We start from the raw sequence: 17,503 nt of genomic DNA, 5'->3' as shown, positions 1-17,503 counted from the left end.
TTGACCCAACATGAAAGAGGAGCCAGAGCAGCTGTTCTGGACATTCTGTGATTGCTGAATGCAGCGAGCCCTGGTCCAGCCCCACAGACAAACTATTTCAATAATCCAAACAACATGTTACAAATGTCTGAATTAGTTTTTCAAAATCCGCTTATGGAAGGTAGAGCTTTACTTTACCCAAGATTCCTCACTGCAGGACGATAAGAGACAGAGGACCTCACCCCGTCAGGCCCGAGCAGAGAGGAACTTTGGTCAAACACAATCAAACACAATCTCAGTTTTATTTTTGATTTAAGGTCAGGTTTGTGCTCCGCTCTGCAAATCCCTGACACAGTCCTGCAGAGCTCCGGCTGTGGTCTGGCAGTCGTCGGCAGATATATTTGAACGGCATCTGCAAAACAATAAAACGCCACATTGTGCTTTCTAAAAAAAAAAAAAAGACCCAGAGGAAGCGTGTACAGAGCAAAGAGGACCGGGCCTAATGTAGAGCCGTGGGGCACACCAGACTCTAAGGGACACACAGAGGAGGAGGAGTGTCCTAGGCTCATAGAAAAACTCCCTTCTCTTAAGTCACGTTAGCGGTTAGCCTGCGGTTATTTGTTCAACGCACACAACACCTGACTCGCCGCTCTTTTCAACTGTTTATCTCGTGTTTGCGTTTAAAGAAACTGCCGCGATACAGTAAATATCCCAGAGGCTTTCGTTGCGACCGCTCATTCATGCGGACTCGAAGAACAAAGTTGTTGGTTGTTAGGCTGAACTTTCTTTCACACGGCGTTTTATGAGTAGGAAGTTTACCCCTGGGGACATCGTGTCATGAGGCTCCTCCAGAAGATCGAGCGTGTCACTGGAGTTTGTGGAGTAGAGCGTGAAAAGTGACTCTTCTGAGCTTTAATCTATGTTTCTGAAGCTGTTACCTCTGGACAAAACACAACTCCAGGTCTGTTTATGACGAGGAAGCAACAATAGAACAGAGAAAACTTGTCGATAGATGTTGCTAATTAATCTACACAATACGAAGAGTCCAGTCTAGAGACGCGTCAATCCAGCGTTTTCAGACATCGACATCGAGACTTTGACTTTAAGTATCTGCCATTGCCCGATATCAACCGATTATACCAGTGTTGGGACAGAAAATGGCTTCAAAGTCTTCAAAACATTATGAAGATGTGAGTCTGGTCATCGGTGAATCTCCCTGATTTCAAATGTCCATGATTGACAGGTGGATTAGCCAATCAGGGACAGGCATGGGCCGTTTGTGTCAGAAAAAATAAAGGAAAAAAAAAAATCACACGGGCTGAAAAACATGGTGGATTTCTGCAGAATCGGTGAAGCCCAAACTCTGTTAATCTGAGGTGAGACAAATGTGCGTTTTTTTCACTCTGATCTGATTGGACGAGCACGTTTGACCGAGATGTGGACCAGACGGATCAATCTATTTAAAAAAGTTTAAAGTTTAAACTCTGATAAAACTTGATTTGTGTCATAAATACTGATCAAGTTTATGTCAAGATGGATCTAACGTAAATGGACTGGATTATTAGATTTTGGTCTGAAATGTGGAAATTCTCGCTCTGTTAACAGCTCAAGCTAAGCTAAGCGGCTAATGCTAGCAACTTTACAGCAATGGTTTATTTATTTTATTTTATTCATAATCAGGATCCACAGTGAGATAAACCTTCTGCTTCATTCAGTCGTGTTGTTTCCAGTTAAAGATCCATCACCTTGTTATTTTTCTAACTTTTGCAATGCATTGTGGTCTATGTTAACCACCACGGGACACGACTTTTCAAGGTGCATTGTGGGAAATTCTGAGCACTGCTGGTCATTCGGACACCGGTAAAAATGGCGTGGCCCTTAAATACTGCCCCCTGTAGGGAATGTTAGGACACACCCTCCTGCTGCGGTCAGACCAAAACACGTTGGACGTTTCTAGTTGGACGTCTCCAGTTGGACGTCTCCAGTTGGACGTTTCCAGTTGGACGTCTCCAGTTGGACGTCTCCAGTTGGACCTGACAGCTGATGTCTTTCTATGTTTTTCCAGATAATGACATTGTTACATCACTGGAGCGTCGTCTCTGATTGGTCGATCTTCGGCTTTTTTTAACTCTTGGGTCTGACTCTTTGATGTGACGTGTGAACGCTCAAGACGCGCCTCGTCGACGCCAGATTCACGCCGCGGTGCTTGAAAACACGCCGTAGAAATGTAGGATGTGCGTCCACCGTAGACTTAACGCGTAAACTCGACGCCTCGGGGTGAAGGCCTCATCAGTGAAACTTTGACTCTTGACCCACGTTTACCTCACATGAAAAACAGTCATGTGACGGGATGACATCATCATTTACACAGCGGTCATATCTGGACGGTCCACACTGTAACGCAAACAACAGGATTAACGCCGCCGGAGCAAAGAGACTCACCCGCTCCATCGACTTTGAGGTATTTATGACTGCGATACCTGAGTTAATCCATTTCTTTTGTGCTACAGCTGTGCACACATTGTTCTGTTTATCTGGGATCGACTGGAAAATACCACACACTTTGCCATTGTGTTGAGTTGGAGTTGTGCGTCTTGAGTTGGAGTTGTGCGTCTTGAGTTTGAGTTGTGCATCTTGAGTTGTGTGTCTTGAGTTTGAGTTGTGCATCTTGAGTTGTGTGTCTTGAGCTTGAGTTGTGCGTCTTGAGTTTGAGTTGTGCATCTTGAGTTGTGTGTCTTGATTTTGAGTTGTGCGTCTTGAGTTTGAGTTGTGCGTCTCGAGTTTGAGTTGTGCGTCTTGAGTCGTCTTGAGTTTGAGTTGTGCGTCTCGAGTTTGAGTTGTGCGTCTCGAGCTTGAGTTGTGCGTCTTCAGTTTAAGTTGTGCGTCTTGAGCTTGAGTTGTGTGTCTTGATTTTGAGTTGTGCGTCTTGAGTTGTGCGTCTTGAGTTTGAGTTGTGCGTCTTGAGCTCGAGCTGCGCGTCTTGAGTTTTCGGCGCGTACACCGCTCGTTCGTGTGCGGCAGGAAGTCGAGGGCAGAGGAACAACTCCAGTGTTCAGATGGTTCCTCTTTGAAAATCAGAGCCACTTGTTTCACGGGAACTTGTTTTTTTCCGGTTGTAAACTGCGCAAAAAAAACGAATAGAACTGTCGTCACATCTACAGATCGATTCTAAAGCCCGTCCAAAAGCGTCGTGTGTGTCCAAAAGCGTCGTGTGTGTCCAAAAGTGTCGTGTGTGTCCAAAAGCGTCGTGTGTGTCCAAAAGCGTCGTGTGTGTCCAAAAAGCGTCGTGTGTGTGAGACGGTTGTGGCTGAGGTTGTTTCAAAGCCTCAGAAGGAGCAGTTCTGTCCTGGGGCGTCGTTCTTTTCACAGATGGCGTGCGGGACCTCGGGCTGTTTGTGGCCTACAGGGAACTTCCACGGCTCACTTTGCTTTCTGGCATAAATTCACCTTTTCTTTGCGACACGATCAGGTCAAACTGGTGAATCCATTCGTTCATATGAATTATACATTTGTTTATTGTTTGAAAAAGAGGGAAGTTGCTCGAGGAAAGAGGAGGAATTATACGGAAGAGCGGAAACGTCCAAAGCAAAGAACAGACGATCCATGGGAAATCTCAGCTTGAATTTTTGAGGTTTATTGAGCTTTGGCAGTGAGATGACAGAAAGGTGGTTCAAATCCCACTCTAGCCGGCGTGTATTATTGTTATGCTCATGGGCAAGACACTTCGTCACTTCGTCAGCCCCGCCTCCAGTTCCGATGTCGCCGGTAACACATTTTTGTATCGTGTTTTCCACTGTCAAGGTGGAGTTTTAAATCAACGAATCGTTCATAGACACTGGGGCGGGTGATGTGTTTTGCTCAAGGACACAATGACAGTATTGATCTGTAGGAGCTGGGATCGCACCGTCAACCTGTGTCTGTGTAAATATGGAAATACAACTACGGCCCAAAGATATCAAGGCAATGAAGTTTGGACTGGACCAGGACTAAAAACCAGGACTAAAGCAGGACTAAACCAGGACTAAAGCAGGACTAAAGCAGGACTAAACATGGACTAAACCGGGACTAAACCGGGACTAAAGCGGGACTAAAGCGGGACTGAACCGGGACTGAACCGGGACTGAACCGGGACTAAACCGGGACTGAACCGGGACTGAACCGGGACTAAACCGGGACTAAACCAGGACCAAAGCAGGACCAAAGCAGGACTAAACCAAGACTAAAGCAGGACTAAACCAGGACTAAACATGTTGAATCAGTGTTTGTTTTGTTCAGTTTAAATCTGTCTCTTTCTTCCTGTAGATGTGACTCAGACCTCGACTTTGACGACGTTTAAATCCGGACTCAAACTGTTCTGTTTATGTGAATGTGAGTGAAAGGGGTTTATTCTGCACTTTTCTCCTTTAATATTCACTTTATGATGATTATTTGTGATTATTTATGTTTTGATTTGTTGTATTGTGACTTTAATGTCTTTCTTATTCTGTAAAACACTTTAAATTACCTCATGTTCTTTTGTGCTGTATCTATTATGGGTGAAATGTTTTGCTTAAAGACACAACAACAGAATGCACTCGTCGAGCTTCAAACCACAAACCCACCTACTTTACTTAAATCCTCTGTATTACAATAAAATATCAGCTGATTAATGAATTATTTGAGTGTTTGTTTTTATCGTGTGAATGAATCAGCTCCATCTGATGTGTCTGTTTTCTCTCCATCAATTTAGCAGACGTGAAGCAGCAGGCATCAAAACAACAGCCGGACATCAGCTCGAGAGGACGCCGGCGCCGCAGAGTGACCATCGCTGACCATCGCTGACCATCGCTGACCACTGGCACGCCGCTCCACGCCGCTCCACGCCGGCCCTGGTGCTGTTTCTCGGCCCACGCTCGGAACGAGTGAACCCGGTTTGAGATGAGATTAACAAAACATTAACCAGTCGCTCCGAGGAAAACAGATGGAGGAGCGAGAGGAGGAGGAGGAGGAGGAGGAGGCAGCTGCGGCGCGTTCACAGACCACAACGATGAAGGAATCTGCAGCACGGAAAACAACCACCACAACGAGACGGAAGAATGAAGACGACGACGATGAAGAAGAAGAAGAAGAAGAAGAAGAAGAGCGTGAGGAAACATCTGGAACGACCTCAAAGAAACACATCACAAACAGACCCAGAGTTGTGTTTTGTTTCATTCACAAACAAACAAACCTGCAGATTTAGGCCGAGTTCTTCTCTCAAACGCTCCGTTCCACCTTGTGATGTCATCATGTGGCGATACAGGAAGTGCTCCACTGTGTTTTTAAACTCCACACACCTTCATTTCTAGAATCGTTTGGATCATTTCACTCCTGGAATTGACCATCTCTGCAGAACTAAAGGTGAAAGGAGCAGCAGTGGCTCAGTTGGTAGAGCGTTTGCCCATTAATCTGAAGGTTTTCGGTGCAATTCCAGTTCCCACAGATGAGCGCTGTTGTTGTGTCCTTGGGCAAGACACTTAACTCACTGAACGTGTGTGTGGTTCCTTGATGTAAAGCGTTTTGAGTCTTGAAAGTGGAAAAGTGCTGTGTAAAAATGTGACTTTTTACTATTTAAAAGGAGCTGTTCACTTGAAAACTACCACTTGATGACATCACGAGGTGGAACAGAGCGTTTTGAGCTTTGGAGATGTAGACCAGGGTCGTCAAACTCACCGAATTCACCACGGGTCAAAGTTCAAAACTGACAAATTCATGGGCCAAACTTAATATTTATTGAAAAATTGACTGACTTTTCATATAGAAACAAAACGTAAACACAAAATCTTACTTAAATAAATTAAATAAACGATGTCTCTCTCTGTCGGCCGAGGTGACCAGTAGCTTGGTTGCTAACGAGTGTCAACAGAACAGAAGCAACTGTGCACCAGCATACTAGCAAAGCATTCTGGGATTTGTAGTATTAGCGGTGCGGGTGCTACATAGTGGGCCCTCATTTATCGGGGGGTTATGTTCTAAAAAATAACCCACAATAAGCAAAATCCGTGAAGTATCATCTTTATTTTTTACATTATTCTCTCTGTTTTTGTCTGTAAAACCCCTCACCACACACTTTATACACTTTTCTCACACAGGCGTTAACATTTTCTCACATTTCTCTCTCGTTTAAACTCTCTCAAAGTTCAAACCTTCGTCTTTGTCGGTGCAGAACGTTTCATCGACATCGCCGGTTTTGTCGGGGAGAAAACAATGCGCGTTCATAAACTGTTAAAAAAAACAAAAAAACATGTAAAATCGCGCTAAAAAAATCTGCGAAACAGCGACGACCGTGAAAAGTGAACCGTGATGCAGTGAGGGACGACTATAGACCAGCGGGGGCAGCTCTAATGCACGTTCGATATGATGTCACGGGCCAGATATGATTACCCCACGTGCCAGATTTTGCCCCCAGGCCTGAGTTTGACATATGTGGTATGTGTGTGAATGAAACAAAACACAACTCCACGTCTGTTTTTTGAGGAGAAAACAGTGTTAGATCATGATTTAAAGCTACAAGAGTCAGTTTTGTGTGATACAGGAGCTTTAATCGTTACATCATAGCTCACAAACAGATAAATAAATCCGTTTCCTTTGAGTCGTCTCGTTTAGTGCCGCTTTAACGACATCTTTTCTGTCGGTGTGTTGTTGACCCTGTTCTCCTCGCGCAGTATTTCTCCCGTGGCGAGCTCTGTCATCGCTCGCAGCAACAATCCTGAAGTTTTCTATCGAGCCGCAGAGAGCCGCGAGCCGTATCTTTTATCTCCGTCCCATTAATCTTCACTGCATCCTTTAGATTTACTTTGTGTTCCAATACGATCCACAAAACAACACAAACAAAGCCAGACGAGAGATCGATAACCCAGAATGCTTTGCAAAAACAGACCCAAAACACGGCTCTGATTTGGCCTGAGCTAATCGTCTGAACAGCAGAACCAGACTGTTTATAGAAATGGACGTAGCTAACATGCTAGCCACGCAGGAAGTGATCGTCGACTCTTAAATGTTCGTGTTAACCCTCTACATGATCCTGCGGAGTTGATTTTTTTTTCTTTTTTTTTCTTTTTTTTAAAGTTATTTTTAGTTTTTTGTTTGTTTTTTTTTTGGGGGGGGGGGGGTATTTTGAGTTTTTTTTTTTTGTTATTTTGAGTTATTTTTTAAATTTATTTATTTTAGTTTATTTTAATTTTTTTTTGTAATTTTGAGGGTTTTTTTTGTTATTGTGAGTTATTTTTTGATTTTTTTTGTTGTTGTTATCTTGAGTTTATTTTATCTATTTATTTTTTTTAAACTGTCCCCTCTCTCTGTACCTGCTGCTGTCAGACTCGTCATTTTGTTTTGTTTGTTTTTTGTTTTTTGTTATTTTGAGTTTCTTTTTTTTTAGTTTATTTACTGTTTTTTTTACTTTGTTTTTTTAGTTGGGATTTTTTTTTTATGTTGAGGTTTATTTATTTATTTATTTGTTATTTTTATTATATTTTTATTTGTTATTTTGAGTTTTGGGGGGTTATTTTATTATTATTTTTTTAAACTGTCCTCTCTGTCTCTGTCTTCAGACTCATTCTGGTCTTAAATGTTCGTATTAACCCTCTACATGATCCTGGGGTTTTTATTTCACTATTGTGTCTGTAAATCAAGATATGAACATTAATAACAGACAAATCAGGTCCTTCTGTCCCCGAGGTCGCTCCTGTTTGCTTTGGGGGCGTTACCTTCATCAGCCTCGCTCCTGATTGGCTCTTTGGTTGCTATGACACTCACGGTGACGTTTGAGGAAAAGTCCAAACAAACAGATTTTTTAAAGGTGCCAATCGTCCCGAGAGCTGATCCTGATCCTGGTCCTGGTCCAACGCCGCGGCGAGAACCACACGTCTGTGCGAGGGACGAGAGGAAGAGGAAGGGCCAGGGTCAAAGGTCACGGGAGGATTATGTGGTGACATTTTGAAGATAATGTGTCACTGAAGGAAGTATCTGCTTATTAATAAAAAAAAAATCTAATAGTAGTCGTAGTAGTAGTAGTACATTAAGTAGTAATAGGAATAACTGGAGTATAAGTAGGACTTACTAGTTGTAGTACAGTAGCAGGAGGAGCTATTTGAGTAGTAGTAGTAGCAGTTGTAGCAGCCCTAGTAGTATTGGTAGTAGTAGTAGTAGTAGTAGTAGTTGCAGTGATAGTACTTGTAGGAGCAGTGGGAACAGCAGGAGTGAGAGTATACACAGTACTACAGTTACATAAATATAATTGAAATAGTTGTAGTAGTCACAATACAAGTACTTCTAGAATAGGAAATATAAATAGGACTTGTAGTAGTAGGAGCAGTAAGTGAAGGCAGCACCATAGTACTGTGTGTAGTAGTAAGAGTGCTAGTGCTAGTAGAGGAGGAAGTAGTAGTAACTTATTAACTGCAGTTAAGTTGTATTAGCAGTGGAGGAAGAAGTACTGCATTGTGTTACTTAAGTAAAAGTACAGAAACCTAAAATGTATACTTAAGTACTTTTACTCAGTTATGGTCCACCACAGAGCAGTAGTAGTAGTATTGGTAGTACTACGAGTATTACAATACTACACGTGCACACACACAGACACACACGCACACACACACATACACACCCCTACATACACATACATACACACGCACCCCCCCCCCCACAGACACACACACACACACACACACACACACATACACGTTTTTTCTTCGTTCTTGGCTTTTTGGACAGATTCCTCAGATTCCTCGCCGTCCGTTTCTTCAAAACAAAAAGAATTTATGTTTCCCTCTGAGGTTTGAAAACTGCTCCAAAATATTCTACACATTCCTCAGCGGTGGGAAGAAAACAAGGCGACGCAAAGGTTTGAGGTTTCAGACTTGATCCGAGCGTAATCGTTGTTTTTGGACTGAATGCTTTACTCGCCGATAAGGACGCCGTGTTGTGAAGTTGTCGGTTTGAGGCCTTGGAGAGCGGAGCAAAAACAACTCAAGGACTCAAGGACGACAAACTGAGTCAGCGTTTGGGGCGTGTTTGGGACGTGTTTGGGGCGTGTTTGGGACGTGTTTTGTGTGTCACTGTTTTAGTTGAATCATGTTTATGTTTTATGTGTTAGGGACCGTGGTCAAATTCACTAATCGTACAAAAAAGAAAAGATGATTTATACCAGATTTAGCCACTGCTGCTTTCCCTCTGCAGGCCCTGGGCAGTGAACACACATTAAAATACATGTTTGAATACAAGAATACTTTAAAAGAATAACTCAGCTCATCATTAACATTAGTAGGAAAATACAATAAAACATGATGCTCCCTGCCATACTCTGTTTCAGGGTGTCCTTTGGTGTCAGGTGAGGTCAGAGGTCATTCGTCTTGATTCATTCATAAACTGACTTCAGATTTGGTCCAAGTTGAATCTAAAATATTGAAATAAAAAGTGAAAAAAAAACCCCACTTGTCTTGTCGTCTCCGAAATCAACAAGGTGCAGTTTTGTGTAACGCCGCGGGAACCAAACCTAATCTAATCTGATCATTTGAACGTGTACTTTAGGGAATCGGAACATTCAAATCAATTTGGACGGAACTAATGGTCACAGACAGGCGCTTTAACCTCGAACAAACTGACACAGCGCTCAAACCTCAGAATCCACTGCGGAACATTTATTTGTGGCTCAGTGGAGTCGAGGGAAAATAACAGAAAAAGAGTTTAAGAGTTTTGACATTTATGGTGAATGGTCACATTTTTCTATAGCTTTAGAACAAGGAACCACTCACACATTCACACACCAGTGTACGCAGACACTGAGGGCGAGGTGGGTTAAGTGTCTTGCCCAAGGACACAACAACAGCATTCATCTGTGTGAGTTAGAATCGCACCGCCAACCTTCAGATCAGTGGACAAACTACTCTTCAGTTGTGACAGTAAAACTTTTTCAGTTTGTGGTCGTCGTTCGTACGTTTGTGTTGCATTTTGCCAAGAAAAAGTCAAATACATCTGTGAATGTCCTTCCCGTAACGACCTCTCCGAGAGTCTGAGCCTAACTCTGGTGTTTACTGAAGAATCCCAATAGAAATCACAGTCGTACACCTGTAAAAAACACACACACACACACACACACACACACACACACACACACACACAGAGGACGGCCCTTTGGCTTTGTCATTATCAGGTGACAAATGACCTTGTGCGCCGCCGCCACTTTAAAATGGAATGTGCCGTTCAAAGCCAGAGGGATGTGAGCCCGCGGCCGTCACTCAAACCCCAGAGAACAGCACGGCGTGGATTTAAACATCAGCCACAGAACGTCAGGTCAGAACTGTTGATATAAAAATATAAATCACATCTGACACTTTGGAGGATAAATACACAGATCAGTAAAGTGACGAGACGCTATCCTGGAAATAATGAACGAAAATATAACGTTTCACCATCGAATATCAAGACTAGAGCAGAATCTGACCACGAGTGTCATAGCAACGAAAGAGCCAATCAGGAGCGAGGCTGCTGAAGGTAACGCCCCTTCACGCCTGCCTCATTGGTTTAGCACAGAGCAGACGCTTAGCAACGCTGTCAATCAAACCTGTTGCTAACGCTAACAGGAGCGACCTCGGGGAAAGAAGGACCTGATTTGTCTGTTATTAATGTTCAGATCTTGATTTACAGACACAATAGTGAAATAAAAACCCCAGGATCATGTAGAGGGTTAATACGAACATTTAAGACCAGAATGAGTCTGAAGCAGCAGAGACAGAGAGGACACAGTTTTTCAAAAAAAAAAAAAAAAAAACAAACAAACCCAAAAAAAAAAACACTCAAAATAACAAAAAATAATAAATCAAAATAAACTCAAAATAACAAGACAAAAAAATCTACATAGCTAAAAAAAAAATTAAAATAACAAAACAAAATCTAAATACCCTCAAAATAACAAAAAATAAATAAATAAATAAAAAAATCAAAATAAAAAAAAATAAGCTCAAAATAACAAAAAAAACTAAACTTAAAATAAAAAAAAAAAATCAAAAAATCAAAAAAATCAAAATAGCTCAAAAAAATGAACCCCAGGATCATGTAGAGGGTTAATATGAACATTTAAGACCAAAATGACGAGAGGCAGAAATTTAGCTACGTCCATTTATATAAACAGTCTGTACGAAGGCTGAGGAGCAGGTAAACTCTGGAGAAGAAGCAGTTTGTTGAATTTACACTCGCTCCGTTACAATAAGGTTAAAAACGCCATTTTGAATAACGTGCCCTTTAAAGAAAAACACAAAATCTTAAAATACACACAACCTCCCAGACAGAACCCGCCCATCTGCTCTGACCGGCTGCAAAAAGAACTGGGACAATTTGGTCTGGCCCTGTCTGCTTCTCCAAAGTGCGAGTGTGCGAACAAGTGACCACTGTAACAACCGCCGTCACAAACACCGCCGCCGTCACAAACACCGCCGCCATCACAAACACCGCCGCCGTCCAAAACATTTACAAAACACCAAATCCTCTTCCTCGTCAGTGTTGTCATTTTTGATGCCAGAAATGTGTTTTGATAGAAGTCTGGTGTTATTCGCAGACGGGCCGGTCCTCGCCGACGCTCGCAGCAGAACGGACGAGGCAGCTGCAGCGCTCGAGGTCCAGCAGGAGGCGCTAGAGAGAGAAACAAGTGAGAAACTTTAAGGTAAAAGTCCCACGTTAAACGAAATGGACTCCTGTAGCTTTAAGTCATGTTCTAATGAAGGTAACCGAACAAAAACAGACCTGGAGTTGTGTTTTGTTTCATTCACATGTTTGAGTCACTTTATTATTAGTCTGTCACATCTACAAACATCAAAATGCGACGTTCCACCTTGTGATGTCATCAAGTGGTAGTTTTCAAGTGAACAGTTTCTCCTTTTACCTTTAGTTCAGTCGAGATAAGAGACAACTCCAGGACTGAAATGATCCAAATGATTCTATAAATGAAGGTGTGTGGAGTTTAAAAACACAGTGGAGCACTTCCTGTATCACCACATGATGACATCACAAGGTGGAACAGAGTGTTTTCAGTCTGAGAGAAAAACTCAGCCTAAATCTGCAGGTTTGTTTGTGAGTTAAACATAAACAAAACACAACTCCAGGTCTGTGTGTGACGAGGAGACGACAGAGTCACATGGGCCATGGGTCGTACTCGAGTATTTTAGCGATACTTGAGTACTTTTGTGACTCCTACTGTGTGTGAAGTAACAGCACTTGACTAAAAGTTTAGTTTGACCAAGGCTGTGTCCGAATCTCTCCCCCAGCCCCTGACCCCTGACCCCTGACCTCTGACCCCTGACCCCTGACCTCTGACCTCTGACCTGTCTCTATCCACTGTCGTTTTCCCCACTCTGTCCTGATGCATTGTGGGTTATATTTAGTATTATGTTAAATTTTAAATGGCACAACTTTTTCACCAAATGGAGATTCAAACTCTGCTAAAAATATCGTGATCCCTAAACAGCGCCCCCTGTAGGGAACAGTGTGGACACTCGGACGATAACGACGAAGATTCACATTCAGATGATCCTGACCCTGAATGTGGGAACTGTTCAGTTTAAATACTTCATGTACTTAATGTTCCGTCTAATTACTTCAGATTATATTCAGATGTTATGTGAGTTACTCGTACTCAAATACTTTTTAAAAACATTTTATTTGTACTTGGCGATCTCAACTTTGAGGTAACTACTTTTTTCATGAGTAACATATTTTCCAGAGTATAAGTCGCACCAGACAAAAAATCAATAATAATAATAATAATAATAATAATAATAATAATAATAATAATAATAATAATAATAATAATAATAATAATAATAATAATAATAATAATAATAATAATAATAATAATAATAATAATAATAATAATAACAACAACAATAATAACAATAATAATAATGTAATGACGACAACAAAATGAGATGTTTGTTTAATTCTAATGTTTATAATTTGGCTTCATTTCTCTGTAAAACCTGGAAGAAAAGTTTGTTTAAATGAGTCTGTAGTTTTTTGTAACACGTCGGGACTATTGTGTTTTATTATTAAAGGACTCTATGTTCTTTAGACACAAGACACAAGAATAAATTCAAATCATCATCATATATTTCACATTTAAATCACATCTGAGTAAAAGTCGCATCCCGGTCAAACTATGAAAAAAACTGCGACTTATATTTCAGAAAATACAGTAAAATACGGTACATGTTTTGTCTGTTTTTTACCCGTGGATTTATTAAAACATCTGGAGAAGGTTCTGCTGCTTGGAGCTGTTCACAAACTGCTCGTGTTTGGATCTACAGCTTCAAAAAAGTCACATTTTACGATGATTTTGACCTTTTTTCAGATCAAACTTCTTCTCAAAATCCATCTGTCGTCTTAAAAAATGCTTTTAATCGCGGTACGACATGAACGAGCCAAACTGTCACGAACGAGCCGCAGGTTTAGAACAAACTCCCGGAAGCACAAACTCGACTCTTCCAAATCTCGATACCGATATTCACAAGAACGAGGTTAAAAATACTTTCCGCTGGTGATATTTTTGATATTTTTTGAGATTCGCGAGAGACTAAAGACGCAGTGTTTTTGTTCAGACGGAGCATTAAAGGTTTTTCATTTTAGGTTTTTCTCCACCGCAGCAGCAGAAGCAACAATACCCTCAGCCTCTCCATCTCCTCTTCACCCTCTTCACACTCAGCCCTGACGTACATCCTGGTCTTTCCACGTGATTCTTTCGAGTCTTTTGAGATGTTTTCATTGTTAATTGACGTGTTGAAGTTAGTTTTTCTTCGCTCTCGTGAGCCCACATCAGGTCACCTCTGCTCTGATTACGTAACCATAAATACGGCGTTTATATTTCCAGCTCCGGGTTCTCCGACCTTCACTCCGTGTTCTCTGATTCCTCGGGCCCGATGCTCCGGCACGTGTGAAGTGAGTGGGCGGGTGTTGTGTTGGGTCATGAGTGAGATAACAGATATGTACGAAGAAGAACGGGCCGGTTTCATGTTTTCACGTACCAGAGGGGATTGTGGGTAAGAGGGTTAAAGCTCACGGAGGCGCCGGTCACGTTCGGGCGCACGTTCGGCACGATGGTCTGGACGTCGGTCGCCAAAGCCTCCGGTGAGTTACGGCGAGGAGCTCAGACCGGCAGCTGTGGGACGTAAACACACGCGCGGAGTTTCAGATCATGTTAAACTTTGGCGTCTGTTGTTTCGATTAAAAAAGTTGTAAACGAGGCTCCGCCCACTCAGACGATCGACCCGAGATGTCCCGAAGTGATGATCCCCGAGTGTGCGGCTCACAAACGGCTCACAGTCGGATTCTCTCCCCAGAAAAGTGAGAAAGAACCGCGTCGGCCATGTTGAGAAGAGCCGCGTTTGAAGCACGAGAGCCGTAAAGCTTCAGTCGACGGTAAATGAACTGAGGTAAAGAGTCAGACTGTACGGCTCATGAGCCTCGTGTCTGACACAGAGAACAGCAGAAGAATCACTCCAAACACAAACTGCACACAGGGACGAGCACACAGAGCCGTATAGATGCTGTGAGAGCCGTATAGATGCTGTGAGAGCCGTATAGATGCTCTGAGAGCGGTATAGATGCTGTGAGAGCCGTATAGATGCTCTGAGAGCCTTATAGATGCTCTGAGAGCGGTATAGATGCTGTGAGAGCCGTATAGATGCTGTGAGAGCCGTATAGATGCTCTGAGAGCGGTATAGATGCTGTGAGAGCCGTATAGATGCTCTGAGAGCCGTATAGATGCTGTGAGAGCCGTATAGATGCTCTGAGAGCCTTATAGATGCTCTGAGAGCCTTATAGATGCTCTGAGAGCGGTATAGATGCTGTGAGAGCCGTATAGATGCTGTGAGAGCCGTATAGATGCTCTGAGAGCCGTATAGATGCTCTGAGAGCCGTATAGATGATGTGAGAGCCGTATAGATGCTGTGAGAGCCGTATAGATGCTGTGAGAGCCGTATAGATGCTGTGAGAGCCGTATAGATACTCTGAGAGCCGTATAGATGCTCTGAGAGCCGTATAGATGCTGTGAGAGCCGTATAGATGCAGTCAGAGCCGTATAGATGCAGTCAGAGCTGTATAGATGCTGTGAGAGCCGTATAGATGCAGTCAGAGCCGTATAGATGCTCTGAGAGCCGTATAGATGATGTGAGAGCCGTATAGATGATGTGAGAGCCGTATAGATGCTCTGAGAGCCGTATAGATGCTGTGAGAGCCGTATAGATGATGTGAGAGCCGTATAGATGATGTGAGAGCCGTATAGATGATGTGAGATCCCCCTGAGAGCTTCTCTCCCCTGATACGTGAGCCTCATTCCAAGTGCAGCGTGCGGCTCACATCCGCCTGGATACGTGAGCACCATGTCCAATTCATGACGGTTGTCATGGAGACCACATAGCAACGGCCTTAAACATGTACGACGCCTCCGGTCAGAGCGAGGGGGAGGGGCTTAAATGCAGGGTAGAAGGGCAGAGCGGGACGGGAGGTCGAGGGAAATACACAGAGAGGAAGGGACGAGAAATCAGGGGGGCGTGTGTGTGTGAGAGTGTGTGTGTGAGTGTATGTGAGAGTGTGTGTGTGAGGGTGTGTGTGTGTGTGCGGCACACAACAGGAGCCAAATCAAACAGGCTGTGGTGAAGACACATGAAGAAGAGGGATCAGCTGTGATGAAGCTCTGAGGACACACACAGGAGTGTGCTCACGGTCCACAGCACTGCACACACACACACACACACCCCCACCCACACCCACACACACACACACCCACACACACACACACAGAGTCATGGCACATTCATGTTCCTCAGATTTACTCTGAGCACAGAGACGAGGTGTGAGCTGCTGTAGTGATACACACTATAGTGACACACACTCTGATGTACATCACACTGTGCACACACTGATCATGTGTCGGGGCTCAGTCTGACTCTCACATACGGCTCATCCTCCAGAGTGGCTCCACCTCAGGCTCAAAGTGGCTCTGCTCCAGTTCCATTTTCACTCTACTTTGTCATGTATGTGTGTGTGTGTGTGTGTGTGTATGTGTGTGTTTTGTATTGTTTTATCCTCGCACCAAACACACTCTCCCTGTCATTCCCTCTCCGTACGACACGTGCAGCCACTTCATGGAATATTGATGCTCCGAGTCTTATTTTAGGAAGTGAATCAAATGCCTGGGTTTTTTCACGCATCACTTGATAAAAACCACACACACGGGGCCGAGCGTCTCCTCCACTCTGCCCTGTACTGTATGTGACGCTCCGAGAGGGAACACGTGAAGGCGCCACTCGGGCACACTGACATGAATATTTCAGTTTGCTTGAAAATGTGCATAGCTACCAATGCACCCATCCCCCCGCTCCCCTCGCACCGGACCAAACGCCTGGTGGTGAAGGCACTGGCCACAAACGAAAGAAGAAGAGCAGAGGAAGAGGGGACTTTGAAGGGAGCGAGGGTGCCAGGGACTAGGAGGCACAATATAGTCGTCAGTGGCAGCGTTGGCTTTGTTGTGGATAATGAGAGGTGCATGCTGGGAGCAGTTAGGGAGGGGCTTGTTTTGTTTGGTGCAGTTGAAAGTAAACAGCTAATGTAGGTTATTTCAGAGCAGTTCCAGGTGAGTGAGTCGTGCCCAGTCGGCCGTGATGTGACGGAGATGTGTGTGGACGACTACGAGGGCTCAGACGCAGCGGAACGAGCCAAAGAAAAGACAAGAAATATGAGGGAAATCAGGGTTGCAGTGGGTTAGGCTGTTAAAACACCAACCAGAGGATTTGTGGTTCAGCTTCACCTTCATTTGAATCAGGACATGGAAGTAAAAGAGAAAGAGATGAAGTAAAAGAACAAGGGAAATGAAGGCCTTGTTAAAAGTGAAGAAGACATGTTTGTCATTCTCTGAGCACGACTACTTTGATTTTTTATATCCTCTGTAAATATCAAAGCCATAATTCTATTTGGGAAACTCAATGTTTGTTTGTTTTTTGTGTTTTTTTTTTTTTTTTCCATGGATCATAGTCACATCAACAGAGATGAGACCCAGAAGGAGCAAAGAAAACAAATGTGTAAATGTCTATCCTCTTTCACCTCCCCTCTCACATTCCTCTCACTACCCTTCTAACACCCTATCATACCCCAGCCTTATACCCCACTCTCATATCCCAGCCTAATACCCCTCTCATACCCCTCTCCTACCCCAGCATCATACCCCTCATACCCCTCTCATCCCCCCAGCCTCATACCCCTCTCATACTCTCTCATACCCTCTCATACCCCAGCCTCATACCCCTCTCATACCCCAGCCTCATACCCTCTCATACCCCTCTCATACCCCAGCCTAATACCCCTCTCATACCCCTCTCATATCCTCTCATACCCCTCTCATACTCTCTCATACCCTCTCATATCCTCTCATACCCTCTCATACCCCTCCCATACCCTCTCATAACCTCTCATACCCTCTCATACCTTCTCATACCCCTCTCATAACCTCTCATACCCCTCTCAT

The sequence above is a fragment of the Periophthalmus magnuspinnatus genome, chromosome 11 (genome assembly GCF_009829125.3).
Source record: "Periophthalmus magnuspinnatus isolate fPerMag1 chromosome 11, fPerMag1.2.pri, whole genome shotgun sequence".
NCBI classification, from domain to species: domain Eukaryota; kingdom Metazoa; phylum Chordata; class Actinopteri; order Gobiiformes; family Gobiidae; genus Periophthalmus; species Periophthalmus magnuspinnatus.
The sequence above is the reverse complement of the archived record's forward strand: the minus strand, read 5'-3'. Positions refer to the sequence as shown.